Source organism: Nicotiana tabacum, chromosome 3 (assembly GCF_000715075.1).
Source record: "Nicotiana tabacum cultivar K326 chromosome 3, ASM71507v2, whole genome shotgun sequence".
Lineage (NCBI taxonomy): Eukaryota > Viridiplantae > Streptophyta > Magnoliopsida > Solanales > Solanaceae > Nicotiana > Nicotiana tabacum.
This window is the reverse complement of record NC_134082.1, coordinates 76,977,875-76,992,022: the sequence shown is the minus strand read 5'-3', so window position 1 is coordinate 76,992,022 and position 14,148 is coordinate 76,977,875. Positions and strand designations below refer to the sequence as shown.

The following is a 14,148-nucleotide window of genomic DNA, read 5'->3' as shown; positions in this document are numbered from 1 at the left end:
CATAACCAGGACCATCGGGGTCCTCTCTGCCCCCAGATCCACCGGAACCCTCCGAGTATTCTGTGTCATGGGGATATGCCAACTTCTTGGCCCCTCAGCCTCGAATCCCTTAGCATTTTTTATCTCGACTAATAAATCAAAACCCCGAGCATGAACCTCCTCTAGGGCCTTCCTTGGGGATTGCCATTTCATATATTCAACGATGTCTTTCAGGCGGTCCTGGCTGCCTCAACATCGGCTTTGTACTGGGCTACCATCCTATCGGCATCGGCCCTGGTTATTTCAGCCACTGACTTGGCTGCTTTAAGCTCTTTGGCAAAGGTATTCTGATCAGCAACAGCCGAGCCCAATTGAGACTGGAGGTCCTCGACTTTTTGGGACCGGGCCTGAGCTTTCTCCCTCATTGATCGAAGTTGGGCCTCAACAGAGGCTAGCTGCTCCCGGGCAGTCTCTTTTTCTGAGGCCAGACGGTCCATCTTGCCTTTCCACTCCTCGGCCTCGACCTTGATCACATCCATCTTGGCTCGTAGTTGGTCGATCCGGTCAATCTTCTGTTGGACCTACGGGTTCTGACCATTAGTCACCGTGTCTAGCCCATCATCACTAACTTCAAAGATTTTTACCTATTCTGGCATGTTCTTTCTGAGTCGTGCCCAACTCGGCTCGAAGGCTCTTGACCTCTCCTTCATGTTGCTCGCTGAGAAGTTTGCACATGTCTCTCTTCTCAGCAAGCTCTTTAGTTTCGGCCTCATGCTGGCTCAGCTCATCCTAATACTGGAGGAAGGTTTCATGGTAAAGCACCAAGGCATGCAAATATGAGAAGAAGTATTAGGATCATCAAGAACTAAAGCTGAAAAATAAAAAATTTATCAACACCTTACCCGGTTCAGCGCCTGTTGCGTTTCGTTGAATAGGCATGGCGCATCCACCTCATTCATTTTTGCCTGATCTTCGTTGGTTACCAGACACCAGAGGTAACTAGCTACCCCAACAGGGGCGGAATGAATCCGAGCATCCTCCGAGATGGTGATAACAATGGACCGCTTCCGACCAGAATATATGCTCAAAGCTAAAAAACCGGTTGACCAACCTCGGGCTCGAGCTCGGCCCGCCAATCTTAAAGGATGAACTCTTCTTCGGCACCTCTAATTCACCCAAACCAGTAAAGTACTTAGGGTCAGATGAGTCTACACCGTCAAAAAAGCTTCGAAGGGGATCACCAGCTCCATGGACCCCCTCGTTAGATTGCTCCTTCGTCGTTTGGGATTTATCAAACATTGATTCTGTGAACGAAGGCGATCGCATAATGTCTATAACACCGGGCGGGGCAGAACCGGCGTCTTGAGGGTTCTCGACCCTCATTGTTGCGTTGGCCTCACGAACTTGAGAGGGATTAGCCTCCGTCATTTACTCCTCAGTCGTCGCCTATTCCTCGGGCACAGACGGCTCATGGGCCAGAAAGAGATCATCCTCCTCGGGCTCGTCCTTGAGCCGGAGGAGCGAGTCCAATTTGAGAACTCGGGAGCTGGAGATTTCCTTTGGTTTACAGACCAGCCTCCTTTTCGTTTTCTTTTTCTCCAAGCTCGGGGAACTCTGAGCCCTTCTCTTTTTCTTTTCTCCGGCCTATCCCGAAGTAGGAGACTTAACAAGTAAGCCCTCATCTCCGACCGGAGGCCTAAGCTCGACGATCTTAGGCAAACCTACAAAAGGAAAAAAATAAAAAGTAAGAACTCGATGCTAGGGGAAGAAGTTCAATGTGACTCACTCTAGAAAGGAACTTTACCATAGGAACGAGCCTCTCAACGGCCTTTAAAAAGATTGCGCCACGAACACTCGAAATAGGGATCTGCGACACAATACCCTCAAGCCACTCCTTGAGTCAAGGAATTGCATTTGGAACTCGAGCAAGGCTTGCACCACAATAAACACTGATAAGAAAAGGGAAGGTAAAGCATGAAATCAATGCTTAAAGAGAGTCATACTTACATGATACGTTCCACCTCTCAGGGAACAACCTCTACTCGGAGGGTACTAGGTCAGTGGTCCTCACCCAGACAAAGCGTCCTTGCCAGCCGTGTCTCGGTCCTCGTCGATGCTAAAAAATGGGGCTTTGCTGGCTCGGCGTACAAGCTTTATTAGTCCCCCTCAGAAGATTCGGGAACTGTACAAGCGGAGTAAATGATCGATGGTAAACGAGAACCCATTGACTTTGTTCACAAAGAATCGAAGGAGGATCACAATCCTCCACAATGATGGATGAATTTGGCCAAGGAATATGTTATACCTTCTGCAGAAGTCTAAGATGACCGGGTCCACCGGGCCCAATGTAAAGGGATAAGTGTAAACACTTAGATATCCCTCGACATGGGTAGTAATGGCTTCGTCGGAGTCGGGGACCACTACGTCTTTGTCGGCCCAGTTGTAGTCTTTTCGGACTGAGGGGAAGACCTCTTCGGTGATTGAGCAAATATATCTCGAGGCCTCCTCACCCCGACCTTGTACCGATAAAGGAATCTCAACCTTGAAGTTATCGGTGACCGAAAAACCCCTAGGAATGAACATTTTCAAGGGGGGATCTTCTGCCAGTTCATGAACAACCACTTCAGGAGCGGTCTCCTCAACATCAGTGGTCGGCCACGAAGAAGAAGGAACATCCTTTTTGAGGAACAGATTTTAAAGTTTTTGCCATGGTAATGAAGGAAAAGCTTGGAAAAAATGGATAAAGATTGAAAGTTGAAGGATCAGACTTATTGGCTTGAGTAGGAGATGAGTAAATTTTTTTGCAAAGTACTAAAGAACCTTGAGTGACAGAGGTAAAATTGATAGAAAATATTGAAATCCTAAGGTACGAGGGTAGAAGGCTTAACGTGAAGTAAAAAATGAATGAAAGAGGGGGTATTTATAGGAGTTTAGCGACATTTCACGTCCAGGGACAATCGACCGGCGGCTGACATGCATTTAATACCATTATGACATGACTGACGAGACATTTCAGGTGTTTTGTCGTTTTCGTACGATGTATCGAAGTAGGAATCAAGAGCTCATGTCATTTCTCGTCATTTACTCTCCGAGAAACGAGGAGACTATCTGTATAAGGGTAAAATCGGGTTCATGTTACACCCCGGTCTCCGATAAGATAAGCCAAGCGCGAGACATGATGACAAGGGACCGAAATCAAGGCAAAGGTATCATCGAGTCAGAATCCGGGGGCATGACGCCCACCTCGAGAATATCGGGTCCATGGTTCGGGACCGGTCCTAGCATTGAATGACTTCGAAGAACATTGTCGGGCAATCAAGCACGGCCAACAGAAGGCCGTAATATCCGTGACCGGCCGGATATCACGGCGGGGATCTCAGCACGTATCGATGAAGAACCGACAATCAGTTAATCATAAGATTTTTTTACCTTTTATAGAGTCGTACCTAGAGTAGGACTCCCCTACTATATAAAAGGAGTCTGATAATTCATGACACACATTGTAACACGCATTCCAAAGCAATACATTACTATTTTTTATTGTTATCAAAGCTCTTTTTCTTGTTTATCAATATTGGCTACTGTGAGCCCGAATCGAGGGTGAACATTACACTAAGGCTGGGATCATCCTCCTCGCGTGGTTTGAATTCACTATACATTTACTTGTTCATTCTAATTTAATTTATCGTTTTGTATCAAACTAATTTGTGTATCCTTAAAACCACTCACAAATTTAATTATTATCCAATTTTAAGGGTAAACAATACTAGTTTGATTATGTTTTCACCTTTTTTCCCCACTTAGAGGTACTACTACCAGGAGTATATTTTTTATTTTATTTCTGTGAACTGCTCATTTGATTTTCTTTGAGTATACTTCTAATTAAGTACATGAAAAATATCGGAAAGCTGAAGCCGAGATTCACGAACCTGAAAGGAACCTCATTTCTTTTTATCTTTGTTGGAAAAGTTGGCTGCGTCTCGCCGCATTTGCAAATGGAGATGGCCCACGGAACCTTCTTCTCTGTTCTTGGTTACGTTTCCACTTCGTGCGGTTCCTTGCCTGTTAAAGAAAATGAAAAAAAAAACAAAAACAAATAAGTCTGAAGCACAAAATGGCATGAAACGTATCTAATCTCCGAGGGTCGGTTGGTTGGAATACGGATTATGTCGGTATAAGTTATGCCGGTATAAGTTATGTTGGAATAAATTATCCTGGGATTAGTTATGCTGGAATTGTTGTTTATTCACTATTTAGTATGTTGTATTAAGAATGACAATTACATAATTTCTAAGAAGAATGTACAAGTTATACTGGTGCTAATTACCCTACCCTTTATAAGGTATAAGCTATCCCGGTATTAAAATTAACACCGGGATAACTTATGTCTGATTTGCTAACCAAACAGAGTATTAAGGTGATATTAAATTTTTATACCATCCCTATACCTTCTTATACCTCGTACCAAACACCCCTAAATTAGTTAATTACAATACTTCTTTATGGTTTTTGTGTCATTTCTCAAGCGCCATGGTAATGCGTAATAGTAGAGTAGGGGAAGTGGGGTTTGGGGGTAGGGCAGGAACTAAATAGTTACATTAATCTCTTGTTTTACTTTGACATAAGGAGTAAAGAACTTAATTTTAATTGTGAATTCGAATATAGATTTTTCCAAGTTTAGAAAATAAGATTTGGCGTATGAAAACTATATAAAAAGTATTATAAATGAAATAGTTAATTATTTAAATGTTAAAAAATTATTTAAGAAAAATATGGTCAAAGAATAATTTTGAGATTTTTACATTTGTATACACTATATTGAAGCTATATTATTCTTCCTACTCAAGTTTTACTATAATTACATATTATATACCCAATTATCATTTATGTACATTTTAAGTGAATTAATGTTAATAATTAGTGTCCTAAAATTACTCTAACATATCTTCCACTCCCCCATGTTTCTCTCTCCACATTCCACCCCCTCTCCCACGTATCTCGCCCACGTATCTTGCACTAGTGGTTATGTGTTCACCCTCGGTGGGGGTGTTGTGGCATGAAAATCAGCTAAACAAACAATAATAGCTAGATTTACCATGGAATCTGAGTTTGTGGAATTGGAATTAGCTGGCAATGAGGCCGAGTGGTTAAAGAACCTTTTGGCGAGTATTCCACTAGGAATAAAATCGCATCTTCTGTGTCGATGCATTGTGATTGCCAAGCTGCAATAGCCATTGCTAAAAATAAATTCTTTAATGGGAAGAGTAGACATATCCGATTGAGATATAATGTGATAAAGCAGCTGCTGAAAGATGGAATTATTTCATAGATTATGTGAAGTCAGAAGTGAATTTGGCCGATCCCCTGACTAAACCTTTGGGAAGAAAATTAATATCTGAAACATCGAGGGGAATGAGACTTTTTTCAATTTGAGTTATATCAACTATGATGGTAACCCAACCTATGTGATTGGAGATCCCATGAAGTAGGTTCATATGGGTGGTAATAACAAGTCATTAGTTGATCAAATGTGCACTATTAAATTATATCCCTTCCTATGATATGTGTATATATAGTGCAAGACTGCAAGGAATGGGAGGCTGAGTTATTAAACTCTTAATCTAATCCATAGCCTAATTTTAGGTGGTGTATTGTGCTGCAGAATACACTTGATGGATAGACCTATATGAGTGTGGAGTGGGGCCGCTCCTATGAAATTTATGGTAAAAATTTTCTAGAGCACTCATAAAAACCAGGCGCGTGCATGGCCTATTAGCGCAAAACCGCGACAAACAACAAAGTGTGTTGGAGTATAATGTGATAGATAAGACACTAAACTTGCAAAAGAATTTTTGGTTCATAGAAGTTCTAAACTTCACCAATTATTCTGTAAGTTTAATCTTGTTTTATCTAGGTCTGGTTCATAGTCCAAGAGACACCAGATGCGACGTGTTATGCTCATTTGTGAAAACCCAGGATTTTTTTTTATTCCATTATGATATTCTTTTTGAGATATGTGGGAGATTGATAGAAAAAATAATATTTTAATATCTCAAAAAGGTCACGGCGAGACGAGCCGTTTATCATTACGATAGGTGTCTTTCATATTAATGTCTATGTTCATTCCTTAATATAATATTAATTGCTCTTTATTATACAAATTACTCTTATTATTTGTAACAGATTGTACAATACAATCTTGAAATATAAAACTCATTTTGAATACTTATATGTATATATGAGATTTGAATGTTTGACATTTTGTAGCCTTAAATGGTTTTACGTTTTGTTATTAAAGCCTTAATGACTTTTTGGACGTTATTCAGTGAATTGTAAACTGACTAATTAGTCTTCGTATTGATGTTTCAAAACATTTAAATTCTCAAATGAAAACGTCTGTTTCTATGTAATAGTCATTTTGCTTTGAAAAGCCATTATGGCTTTGCACGTTTCCAGTCAGAGAGTCCATTTGGTTTGAACTATATATATTTCTATTTTCTATCTTTTAAAGGGGTGCAAAAAAGTTAAAAACTTTTCTTCTCTTTTCTTTAGTGCTGGGTTTTCTTCTTATAAATCTTTGTTGTTTCTGTTCCTAGTTATACTAGAAGAGCTTGTTGAATCCTGGGGGATACGCCTAATATTATTTATCACGGTGTGAGCGAAATATCCTTAAGGACAGTATCTTTGACACGCCTCAAGCTAAACCTTTTATTCTCCATAATCATCCTATTTTTTCTAACAACAATTACAATAAAAAGTATAGGGGTTGGAAGAGTGGAAATAACAGCGGAATTTAGGTTAATTTGAAATGGGATCAAGAACCTATGTTACAGACTTACAGTTAAATTAGGTTGATTTGAAACAGGAAAATATACTCCATATACAATCACTGCTATGTTGACCATCAACCAAATATACTAAGAAGCCACCTGCAACTTACCATATTACACATTCTTGAAGCAAACCACTAAAGGATTCTCTTTATATAGCCAATATGATATTGTTTTTACATATTGTCAGCAAATACATCTTCTCTTATACTTGAGCACAAATATTGGATTCAAGCAAATAAGTTGAATAGAACAAAGATATTCAAAGTGAAATTGTTACACTGCTGCAATATATTGAGGAAATACAAGCAAGTTCTTGTTTCCTATGATTTCTGCTCATATATTGAATATTCAATTTTAAGTGAATTAGACCTGTTACTTATTCATAATTCAGACAAAATGTTTATCCTGAGTAATGCTATTGTTAAACAATTTCCATTTGTCACAGTTTCAACAAAGGCATTTGTATCAAAATCAATTGTTGAAGTACTAGTAGTTGATTGTTGAAGTACCTCTTCATATGTCAATGCATTAGATAAACTTGTAGTGAAAACTAAAGAAAGTATCACTAGACCCCCTTGAACTTTTCTAGATAGACCAAGAAAAAATAAAGAGAAGACTTACCTGTGAAGGAGTCGGAAATAAGTGAGCAAACTTTTCGGGGATATTTCCTATTTTCATTTGAAATAAGCTTGTTAGCGCATTTAATTGTGATCTCATATTTGCCATCTCTTGCACCTATTGTGGAGGTAGAGCACTAGTACTAGCTGGGCCCATATAAGAACCACCACCTCGTCTTGACCCATGAAACACCAGTTTCTACTATGCTTCAACCGGCAAGAGTCTGTATCAAAGTTACATGTGGGACAAGCAAACTGAGTGTATGTGTTCCATCCAGATAAGCTGCCAAGCCCAGGAAAATCACTAATTGTCCACATCAAGGCTGCTCACATTTTAAAAAATTTATTCTTTGAAGAGTCTAATGTCTGCACTCCATCGTACCACAATTCTCTCAACTCTTGGATAAGAGGTTGTAAGTACACGTCAATGTCATTGCCGGGCATTTGTTTTCCTAGAATGATCATTGAAAGAATGAATGAAGTTTGTTTCATGCACTTCCAAGGAGGACGATTGTATGGAATAAGAACCACATGCCAAATACTATAGTTTATTGCCATTTCTCCAAAAGGATTGAAACCGTCACTAGCTAGGCCTAGTCGTACATTCCGAGGATCTACAGCAAATTCAGGATGAAGCAAGTCAAATGCTTTCCATGCTTGATAATCCCTTGGATGTCTCATCAATCCATCTTGATAACCCACGGAAGAATGCCATCTCATAGACTCAGCAGTTTTAGAGCACATGAACAATCTCTGTAGCCTTGGCTTTAGTGGAAAGTAGCGCAAAATCTTTGCGGGCTGCTTTTTTTATTGTCCTTCCACCTAGTTGTCTTGCACTTTTGCATTCTTGTAAGCCTTCATCTTCCCCAAAATATAACATACAATCATTTGGGCAAGCATGGATCTTGGTATAATTAAGACCAAGTTTGTTGGTGGTTTTTTTGGCCTCATAAAAAGAAACAGGAATCTTGGCATCTTCAAAGACATCTTTTAACAATTCTAATATCATACTCATCGCTTTGCCAGTCATTCGACACAAACACTTGATATGATACAATTTGACTAGAAAGGACAATTTGAAATACTTCTCGCACCCTTCATATAATGGTTGATTGTCATCTTCTACCAGCTCATAGAACTGTGCATATTCTTCATTATGCCTTCATTAATTGTTTCTTCACTATTCATAGGCTCACAAGACACACCAGGCTCATTGACATTGTTCCCTATGAACCTAAATGCATCGTTAATCATGGTTACCATTGGATCTTAGGGCTGCAGAGTTTCTTCTATGACATGTGTGCTCTGAAACATTTGTGGCATAGTTGGATTTGATTCTTCACCATGCAAATACCAAACTTTATAATTTTTTGGAAAAGGCTTACAAGTCAGGTGTTCTTCAACTACATTTCTTCTTTGCCACTTGTTAAAACCACATTTCAGACACGGACACTTAATTACACGCCCATCAATAGACCCATACTCAAAAGCAAAATCCAGAAATTTTCTAAGCCCATCCGCGTATTCAAATGTATTTCGTGGTTTGCTAATCCAAGATTTATCAATTGGCATGGCTAGAAAAGAAGATATAAGATAACATCACAATATAAAAATGAAAAAGCTAGTTCATAGCCACTTTATGGAAATCAAAAGAATAGTAATCACTAAATCTAACTTTTTAACTTCTGAAGAATAAACGGAAACTAAAGCGAGAAATAAACAAATAAAAGAACATGTGAAACTTATTCAGGGAAAAACAAAAACTACAACATGCATGAATTATCCATATTGTCAAATTAATTTTGTTTATATCATCAGCATACATTATTTGATACGTTTTCAGTGAAGTAACTTGTCTTTAGTTCACAAATGAGCAATGCTAATCTTTTTTGTCATCAAACTGTACAGCTAATATCAAATTGACCAAGCAAAAGCAAAAAAAAAAAGGAAAGAGGGATTTTGTGGACATTTTTCTCAACTCATGGCAAATACATGCCAAAAAGCAGGGAAATTGCACATGGAATCTGACTGATGTTCCCAAAACTTAGCAGAGAAGAAAGAAAAAGTCCTAATACATAGTTTCTAATGCTAAATTGGCTTACACACAAAGAGCAAATGTAATAGGAAGACATATATTTGTTCAAAATTAAAAATAAGAATTAATACACACATAGTTGGTTATTTCTAAAGACTGGATCTATAGGAATTATAGTTAGGATGAAAAGTATAAGCAGTAATAACTTTTAGGTATGTATGTTAAAATTTAAAGAATTTATTAACTTATTTACAATTGTTAGGAAAGGAGGCAGATTATTCGGTATTTGAAATGAAATGGATCCGGAAGCCGAATCGCATAGCTGATCTGGAAGCAGAATCGCGTAGAAGATTCACATAGCTGATCCTGACTGACTTGAGATAGATGCAATCTTTATGAGTAACCGAAGCAGTAGGAGTGAAGTAGAAAACTCAACGAGACTTTGAAAACATAACTACAAACAAAGTTACATACTGTAAGGTGATATTATACTGGAGGTATTACAGGCCATTCATTTGTACACGATATACATAAAATCAGCCTAATCGTTTTACCAGAAGAACATATTTCTTGCACAAGCTTTAGGTAGCAACTAACCTTTCAGACAAAGCACCACATCAAAAGGATACAGAATTGCTCTAACTGTTTTAGATTCCTTGGCTACCTATCAAGGCCATAAATGATATTTAGGTTAATATTAGCAGAACAAAAACTAAAAATATCAAAATTTAAACAAACACAAACTTAATTGAATAGAAAAGGAACAAAACTTGACACAAAAATAAACGAAAAATAAAATAAAACTATTAGCTGAAATTGACAGCTAAACAGTGAAATCGACGGCCGAATCAATAAAATTGATCGCCAAACGGTGAAATTGATGGCTTAAGCAGTGAATCGACAGCTAAAATCAGTGATTTAAACTGTACTTCGTCCAATACACATACATGCACGCCGAAAATCAATGAAATCAATGGCTAAAACAGCAAAATCGAAATCTAAATCAGTGAAATTCAAACACATTACCTAAATCTGATCTCCTTACATAAAAGCTAAAGGATTTGGGAGAATCGTTACATTACAGTGATTTGGGGGAATCGCTTGTTTAGAGAGAATGAGAGAGAAGGTGTAGAGAGAGAGAGAGAAGGTATACAATGATTTGGGGAAACGCTGTTTTGGGGCTTTAGTTTACTCTGTTTAGGGCTTCAGGTGTTTGAAATTTTGAATGGATATATTATATCATTACATTACGGAATAATAACATTAAATGAATTATTAAAAATTTTGTCTAACTAGCGGCGGTTTAGAACCGCCGTAATTATTTAAAAAATGCCGGTTTTACATCACGCACTAATGGTGTCTGGAACGCTGCCATATTATGATATATATTGCGGCGGTTTTGTTGAACCATCATTATTTAACCGCCGCAATAATTCCGATTTTTTGTAGTGAGCTCTTTCATGCCTCTTGTTATAACTTCTGGTGTCTTTAATTTCTAACGTATGAAGACTTCTATTTATAGTTGTGGAAGGGAAGAGTTATGATAAGAACAAACTCTTTCCGACCAATCAGATTGAAGAGTGACAAGGCTGCCTTTGATTGGCCACAACATGTCATTTGCACACGTGGTGCGATTTAATTGGCCTTTTAATGTGACTTGGCATGCTTTGTCATTTTGACACGTGACACCAAACTGGGCCTCTAGGAAGATGACATCTTGCGCTTAATGAAGTGAGCTCATCACTTTAGCCCAACTAAATGGGCTAACCCAATGAGTTAAGACTTATTTATTTAATCCATATATATTGGACTTATATAATTAATTCAATTATATTAGCCCGTAGTATTTATTTGGACTAATATATCTTGAATTTAAAATATAATCCAAATTATTTTATGAATTTAATTTTAATAAAATTTATATGCCTACACCCCTGCCTTGTAATCTCCTCCCCATTCCTCCTATAAAAAAATTACACGACTCCTTTAGCGCCACATTCTTTGTGCCTTTCGCCATCTTCCTTCCTAATTAATTCAAACTGACAAGAATTCTACTTATTTTTCTAAACCATAAGTCAATATTAAAAATGATGAGACGCTATGGGACATAGTTGTGATCTGGAAGTTTTAAAACAAAAACAGTTGATGTTTATTTTTTTATTTTTGCTAGTTAGTAAGATCTACAAGAATATATAAACCAATATTTAGCGAACAACAATTTGAAATAAAAAAGTGAAAAGAAAACTCAAAAGCTTGTGTTATTCCCTGTTAACGATATAACGGGAAAAAAAGAAGAAAAAAAAAACACATAAACATACAGGCTTAACAAATGAAAAATGTGATAATGGGCTTAGCCGAACTAAATAGAAGTTTCACGGGCCTGTCCTATAGTAGATTGACAGCCCATTACGTATCCGCTTGAGCGGCATTTGCATCTATACCCGTTTTTTGGGTCACATTTTAACTTGTGCCCGCTTTGTAAAAAAATTGCAAGCGTACCTATTTTTTCGCGTAACTTCAGCACACGAGGCTGAAGTAGAAAAAGCAATCACGCAAAACTTCAGCATTTGTTTTTGTAACTGACGAAGTTTTTGTTTTTGTAACTGGTTAGAGCTAAAGTTTTGCTTTGTAACTGGCGAACTTCAGTTCTAGAGCTAAAATTTTTATTTTGTAACTAGCGAACTTCAACTCTATAGCTGAAGTTTTTCTGATTTGTTCTTGTATCATATGTTGGAAAAGGCTTCACTTTTTCCACTTCATCATCCATTACCCTCTGTTTAATAAGAAAGGGAGGGAAGAAAACATGTTAGATAGGAAAAAAGAATGTACCGTAAAAACTGAATACAATAGTTTATTGACAAACATAGAATTTGAAAAGGAACATGGAATAATGGCCAGGAAACCGGCCATATATGACTCAATACCACAAGAGGATGCGTACAGAGAACAAGTACCAAAATGTGAAAAAGGATAATACCAACAGAAAAATGAATGTTACAGGAAGCAGAACTCTGGAACAAGTTGAGATGAAAGAAAGGACAATTACGTAGAAGTAATGATTAAACAATTAAGCAGCAACGGGAGAAATCTGTTTTAGTTTGTATAACAATGATCTCTGAATTACCCCAAAAAAAAGGAGAAGAAGAAAATGAAGGAGAAAAAGGAGGATGAGAAAAGGGGCTGAAGTTGTTTAAAAAGTGGGTACAAATTAAAAAAAAATTTTAAAAAATGGGTATAGGTTAAATGGGGGCGACCAAATAGGGCGCCCCGTGCAATTTTATGACACCAGATTAGATTCTGAATCTATGAATAGGAAAAATGACATTATATAGCCGCTGTAAAAATAATAGTAGAAAAATATAAAAAATTTATATATTTTTTGTATATATATACATTCTAGATATACAACAACTAAAAAAATTGAATGTCACGACCTAATCCCCGAACCCGGTCGTGATGGCGCCTCTCGTGAAGACAAGGTCAGCCAGACCAAAACGGAACACCTTTTTTAAACAGTTAATCATCATAAACAGTAATAACATATAATATAATGCTCATAAATTTCGGAATTTAACGATAATAACAGCAGGAACTATCCCGACACAGCCCAACTCGGGGTGTCACAAGTCATGAGCTACTACAGAATCTGCTATAGGTCTACAAAGTACGGAATCAGATACAATAGTCTGAAGAAAATATAAATGATAGAGGATAAGAGAGACAAGGGGCTGCGGACGTCAACAGCTACCTCGTAACTCCAAATCACTGCCTAGCTTGGAAGGAATCAGCGCTCAGGTGCGGACTCTGCTATACCTAAATCTGGACACACGGTGCAGGGAGTAATGTGAGTACTCCGACTCAGTGAGTAATAACAATAAATAATGGTTGACAGTATGAAATCACGTAAAGACACTAAGCAGTTCTATATCAAAACAGTAAAATCATTTAAACATCAGTGAATGAGGAAATCATGTGAAATTCTTTTAACCAGGTAAAACAGATATAATTAGTATAAATCAGCTCCTCAAGCATTTTAGTTCATTTATTCGTTCTTATCCTCAGTTCTCAATTCATATACTTCTCACGATAACTGAGTCAATAAATATATATACCGCTGCGGCGTGCAGCCCGATCCGTATATCGCTGTGGTGTACAGCCCGATCCATAATAATAATAGTCGATTGCGCTCACTGGGGGTGTGCAGACTCCGGAGGGGCTCCTTCAGCCCAAGCGCTTTATAATTGCTGCGGCGTGCAGCCCGATCCATATAAGTAATTGCTGCGGCGTGCAGCCCGATCCATAATATATATATATATATATATATATATATATATATATATATATATATATATATATATATATATATATATATATATATATATATATATATATATATATATATATATATATATATATATATATATATATATATATATCCTCGACCCCTCTCAATCATTTAAAATCACAGCCTCTCGGGCATAATGTACGGTCGGGATCTCGGCCCTCATATCTCTTCCTATTTATGGTTAACATTTCAAAAATTTGGTTCATATCATTCTTAAACAATTGGAAACATGACTGGGGATATAAATTCTTTAACAAAGTAAGTGAGAAAAAACAGTCAAAAATCCCCTAAGGGTTCTACAGGTCGGCACAAGGCCCCTAGCATGGAACGAACCCAATT

The 14,148-nt window shown here is 37.6% G+C and overlaps 1 long non-coding RNA gene across 4 annotated transcripts in view; it reads right to left on the bottom strand.

Annotated features, from left to right (window-relative positions):
* The window catches only part of LOC107807305 (uncharacterized), a 45,219-nt gene extending 34,532 nt beyond the window's left edge, over positions 1–10,687 (bottom strand). For 3 of the 4 annotated variants that reach the window (XR_012707618.1, XR_012707616.1, XR_012707617.1), the window contains exons 1-4: positions 10,491–10,687; positions 10,062–10,128; positions 7,434–9,003; positions 3,909–4,041 (exon numbers count right to left, since the gene is read on the bottom strand). This is a non-coding gene — a long non-coding RNA (uncharacterized LOC107807305). Of the gene's footprint in view, positions 1–3,908; positions 4,042–6,753; positions 9,004–10,061; positions 10,129–10,490 lie in introns of those variants that run through there. The other variant, XR_001652863.2, reaches the window with a different exon arrangement.
* Between the last annotated feature and the right edge of the window lie 3,461 nt (positions 10,688–14,148).